We start from the raw sequence: 6000 nt of genomic DNA on the forward strand, positions 1-6000 counted from the left end.
CTAGCAGCAATTGTGTTCAAGGAAAATGGTTACCTTCCCAGATTCCCTTGCAGGTGGAAATCTGGGAGGGATGTCTGGACAAGCTTTTGCATTCCCAGACATAGATTCCACCTCCCATATAGGCTCCATCTCCTCCTCTTCCTCACTCCTTAGAGGAGAAACGGCTGTCTTGCAACCGTTTCTTGTCCATAAGCTGACAAGCATGAGAAAAAAGTGTCATATTCAACTGAAACACAGTCCTTTTTGCTGAGTTACTCTTATCAAAGGTTTGTGTTTAGTGTTTTCAAAGGAACTGTTTTTGGTTTTGTTAGTTTTATCCACTGTTTTTGTTCTGTCTTTTCATTTCTGCCATTATCTTTGTGTTTCCTTCCTTCTTATTTCTGTGGGTTCACTCTGTTGCTTTTTTTTCTTCTCGAGTTGCACAATTACCTCTTTTGTTCTCAGTATTTCTTGTTTTCCAATAAACATAGCCAAAGATTTTAATTTCCCTTATGTATTGCTTTAGTAAAATTTTTGACAGTGCTATTCAGAACAAACTTTGGCATTGTAATTTAGTTCTAACTATTTCATAATTTCCCTTGTCATTTCCTCTTTAACCCAAGGGTAATTTTAATTTTTTCCTAGAAATGTGAGATTTTTAAATGTTCTCTTTTTATTAAATTCTAACTTTGTTTCATTATGGTTAGAAAATGTAACCAATATCATTCTTTGCAATTTGTGGATATTTACTTTGTTTCTTATGCATAGAGTTGTGTGTGTGTGTGTACATATATTTTAGCTCAAGATTATTAATTGTATTAGTCAGATATTCTATCCTGCTTCGTTTTGGTCTGCTTTATGTAGCTTATTCTGAAAGACTTGTGCTAAAATCTCCAAATATAATTGTTGACATATCTATTTCCCCATTTTAGCTATTTGTTGCTTTATATATTTTTGAGGCTACCTTGCTGGGTGCATATATGTTTCTGATTATTATTTCCCCTTGATTTATTATTCTTTACTAGTATACAACATCTCTATTTGTCTCTTATGTAATTTTTCACCCTAAATTCGTTCTTTCTTCTAATGTTTTTTCCACCCTGGAGTTCTTTCTTTTTTTAATGTCCCAGGATTCTTTAACCTTTTATTTTCCAATTTTGCTTAAATGATCTCTTGATAACCATATATTATTGCATCCTGTTTTTTATATCCAACCAGAGTCTCTGTATTTTGATTTGTGAGTTTAATTCACACTTATGTATATTTATTAATGCTATTTTAGGATGTGTTTCTGCTACCTCATTTTGTATTTTCTATTTACTGTACTTTCTACTTCTTTCCATCTTTGGAATTGTTCAAAATTTTCTTCCTTCAATTGAAAAGTTTAGATTTTCTACTTTTCATTGGTGGGATCAAATTATTCTTTAGAAAAATAATACATTCCATTTATACCCTTCTCATTATTAACCCTGACTTATTATGATCCTTACTTATGTTTATTCTTGCCCGCGTCAATTTCTTAAGCTTAAAAAAATCTATATGTTTCCTTAGGCAAGACAAGTACCTTAGCAAACTTCCATCACCTCCAGCCTTTCCTCCTTGTGCAAGTTCCCCACATCCCTTCCTCAGCCATACTCCTAGTCTGGGGCTTTATTTTTTAATTATCTGATATATATATTTTTTTCAGGGAAGAAACATTGCTAATTTAAGTAACATTACACTTTTCTAAAATACATTCTCCCTTTGACTTTGCATACCTCAATGCTTCATCCCAGACTCATTTCTCACCCTACTGAGGTACTTCTCTTAAAAATGCTTTCAAGGGAGATAGAGTTCTGGAATGGTGAAGTGAGGACCTTGGTGAGCCACTCTCCCACAAAAAAACCCCAAAATACTAGCAAAATCAATGATTTAAGAATTCTGGAAATGTACCAAAGCCACCAGATGAACTGAAAATCACCTATCCAAGAGAAACTACCGAACTTCAATAAGACACTGGTGTCTGTCACTCTTTAACTTGGAGCTTTTCCCGTCCTCTTTCTCTCCCCAGTTTGGTGGCCCAGAAGCCATGAAAAGTCGGCCGTCTCAGAGCTAATGGAGAAGACTGACTTCGTTCAGATCTCTGTTAAAAGCCCCGTCTCTAGTCACAGTCAACATTTTGTCCACACTAGGTACCTGGACAATCTCCATTCCCAAGGTGTTGGGGCAATTTGACTTGACGCACAGCTTAGCTCAAGGGGGAAATAAAAACTCTCCCTAGGGCAGCATCAAAAACAATCGCGATCTGCTGGCAACATCTCAGCTGCCTAAGGCTGTGATTTTGGTTGGAGCCAACAAGAGCCTAGCCAACAACAACAAACGTTTAAAAGTGAGCCCTGGAGAGCTAGAAAACCACAGGGAACTTTGAAAAGCTCCAAGTATTCCTGGGGATCTAGAGGGAGGTGCACATGTACATGCTTGGGAAACACCTTGGAAAGAAGAAAGCCCAGTCGCTCACCTCATGCTGACCTTCAGGCCCTGTGCACTCAGGACATGAAAGCTGAGGTAGCTTTGTAAACTTCCTGAAGTTTGAATGTGTGCCTTCAGACACAGATCCCCTTGTCAAAGGGTGGAAGACATATAGACAAGGCAGTTAAGGAAATCTGCAGACCAATCGTTGGCTCACTGCTAAATTATGCTGAACTGGGAGTGAGCCCTAGGAAACCAGACTTAAAAACTTTTAAAAAAATTAAAAAGGCTAACAGAGAACTCAAGGGCTGCACACTGCAGGGAATATAGAGTCTGCAAAATTAACTCAGGAAATTCACCAAACAAAGAAGCAGCCACAAGAAAAACAATAACAAAAAACCAGCAACAACAACAAACTTGGGGAGAGGGAATCTGGTTTCAAGTTGTTAACAACATATTATTTTAAATGTCTAGTTTTTGACAAAAATTTACAAAATATGTGAAGAAATAGAAAAGCATGTCACATACACAGTAAAATAAACAGCCAACAGGAAATGGGGGCACAGATTCTTAATTTAGTAGATAAAGACTTTACATCAGCTATTATAAATATGCTTAGGGGCCAGCCTGGTGGCACAGCGGTTAAGTTCGCACATTCCACTTCTCTGCAGCCTGGGGTTCACTGGTTTGGATCCTGGGTGTGGACATGGCACAGCGTGGCAAAAGCCATGCTGTGGTAGGCATCCCACGTATAAAGTAGAGGAAGATGGGCATGGATGTTAGCTCAGGGCCAGTCTTCCTCAGCAAAAAGAGAAGGATTGGCAATAGTTAGCTCAGGGCTAATCTTCCTCAAATAAATAAATATATTTAAAGAACTTAAGGATATCATGTCTAAAGAATTAAAGGCAGGTATAACAACAATGCCTCACCAAATAGAGAATATCAACAAAAAAATAGAAATAACTCCAAGTGGAATAATTCAAAGAGATCCACATCTAGACACATCATAGTCCAACTAGTGAAAGTCAAAGACAAAGAGAAAATCTTGAAAGCAGTAAAAGAAAAGCCATTTACCATGTACAAGGCAGCCTCAATAAGATTAACAGATGACTTCTGGTCAGAAACCATGGAGGCAGAAGACAGTGGAATGACAGCTTCAAAGTGCTGGCAGAAAAAGACCATCAATCAAGAATTCTATACCCAGCAAAAGTCTTCTTCAAAAAGGAAGGAGAAATTAAGATATTTACAGGTAAACAAAAACAGAGAACTCATCACTAGCAGGCCTTCCTAGAAATACTAAAGGGAGTCCTTCCAGCTGAGATGAAAGGACATTAGACAGCAAGTTGAACCCACACGAAGAAATAAAGAGCACTAGTAAAGATAACTATATAGATAAATATAAAAGACAGTATAAACATATTTTTGTTATATCTCTTTTCTTCTATCTGATCTAAAAACAACTGCATAAAGCAATAATTATAAACCTGTATTGGTGGGCTTATAATGTATAAAGATGTCATTTGTATGACAATAATAGCACAAAGAAGGAGTTAGGGAATGGAGGTATACTGGGGCAAAAGTTTTGTAGACTATTGAAATTAAGTTAGTATCAATCCAAACTAGATTGTTTGAAAATAAAATGCTAATTGTAATCCCAAGGGCAGCCACTAAGAAAATAATTTGTTAAATGGTTTCAAAGACGGTTTTGATGTGGTAAACTTTTTGAGGATTTATGTGCCTGACAATATTTTTAATTCATGGTCCTATTTAATAATAGCTAAAATGCATTAAAAAACTTCTAGAATTTGAAAACTTCTTGTCTCGTGAAGGAGAGAAATGGCATGGTCTGGACCTTGATCTTGGTATCTGGCCCTCTTCTGCTCTAGACTGCCATTTGAGAAAGACAGAGAGATGCATCCCACCACTTGCTGCCTCGCTAGGGCTTTCCTCCTAGCTTTTGTGTCTGGCTCAGGGATCCATCAAGCTTCCTCCCGCCTCTGTAGCGTCTCCAGGAACAGGAGCAAAGAGCCTCTCCTGGTTTGCAATCTTGCAGGAAACCTGAAGTTAGCCTCATTTGGAATCCTGGCTTTGCCGTTGCTAAAAATGAAGTCACATCTCTAAGTCTCTATTTTTTTTTTCTTTTACATAATGTGAAGTTTGGAGAAGATGATCTCAAGTTGTTCTAGCTCTGAAATTCTGTGATTCCATGTGGTGAATGAAGAGGCGGCAGGTAAAAGACGCTGAGATATTTTGAGACCATACAGTTTCCAAGGAGACAAAGAGACATAATGGGGAACACCCAACAAGAGAGAGTTATTAGCAAGAATAGATGTCAATTTTGGAGGATGGAATGTCAATCAAGTCTCAAGGAACACAGAGAAGAGGGAGGATGTTGGCAGAGGTTCACAAGAGAAAGGGAAAACCGCTGATTGAAGGGGGGTTTGGAGGAGAAGCAGTAAGTGTTGAGAATGACTAACATGATTAACCACCATGGGAGCAGAGGCAATATTCTCTTTTTAACTTATTAATAAATATTTCTGACATAACAAAAATACACAGAATAATATAATGAACACTTGTGTCCCCAGTGCCTGATCTAAATTATTACTCATTACCAATTTATAGAAACTTTCCCTCCATCACAACCAACAGGCAGTAACCATTATCCTGAATTTGTTGTTGATCATTCTCAGTAGTCATTCACACTTTTACTACATGTGCATGAATGCAAAGACAATATTTTTTCTTTAAACAATCAGCTTTGATGTTTGTGCAAGGCAGTGGCCTCACTGAAGCCAGCCATCTTTTCACAGAGTGATTCTGTTGTTTTATTTTGGCAGTTTGCTGAGGCTGAGGACAACAGGCCCCTTCTGAGGTGGTTTTAAGGATGTTTGAAGACCGAGAAGTATGACTATTGAAATAGTATGATTATTGTTTGAGGTAAAGCAAAGCGTCCTTACTGAAGGGGTCCCAGGCTAGGAAAACAATAAAATGGATGGAATAACTCAGATCAGAGCATGAGAAGCATCTTCCTACTCATTGGAGTCTCTCATAGGTGACGAGCTCACTGGCAGAAGCTCCCACCCACGTGGGAAAGGGCCACGCTCCTGGAGCATCGAGGTCAGAAGGAAAGAGACCATTTCAGTGCTGTTCAGCAGAGTGTTCGTTTGGACCAGTGGGAATTCTCTTCCCAGAAACACCAGCATTGGGAAACCAGGCATCAAAACACAGCAGGGAGTCATTTACCAGTTCAGGGACAAGCCGCAGAGCAGGCTGAGGCTTGGGGCCACGCTCCAAGATCAGAGTTGGCCCATGACGAGCCAGTGAGATGAATACAGACAAAGTTCTGCCTCTTCCTTTCCCTGTAAGAGGCTCTTAAAACTGCCTCTGGAGGGGCCTGTCATCCTCAGCCTCAGCAAACCGCCAAAATGAAATAACAGAATCATTCCATGAAAAGATGACCGGGTTCAGCGAGGCCACTGCCTTGCACAATTCTATTAGTGAAAACCCACCTGGGCCATCTTTAGAAGTCTGATCTGCAGGGAACATGACTAAGCCCTGGATCAGTGTTAG

Source organism: Equus quagga, chromosome 11 (assembly GCF_021613505.1).
Source record: "Equus quagga isolate Etosha38 chromosome 11, UCLA_HA_Equagga_1.0, whole genome shotgun sequence".
NCBI lineage: Eukaryota > Metazoa > Chordata > Mammalia > Perissodactyla > Equidae > Equus > Equus quagga.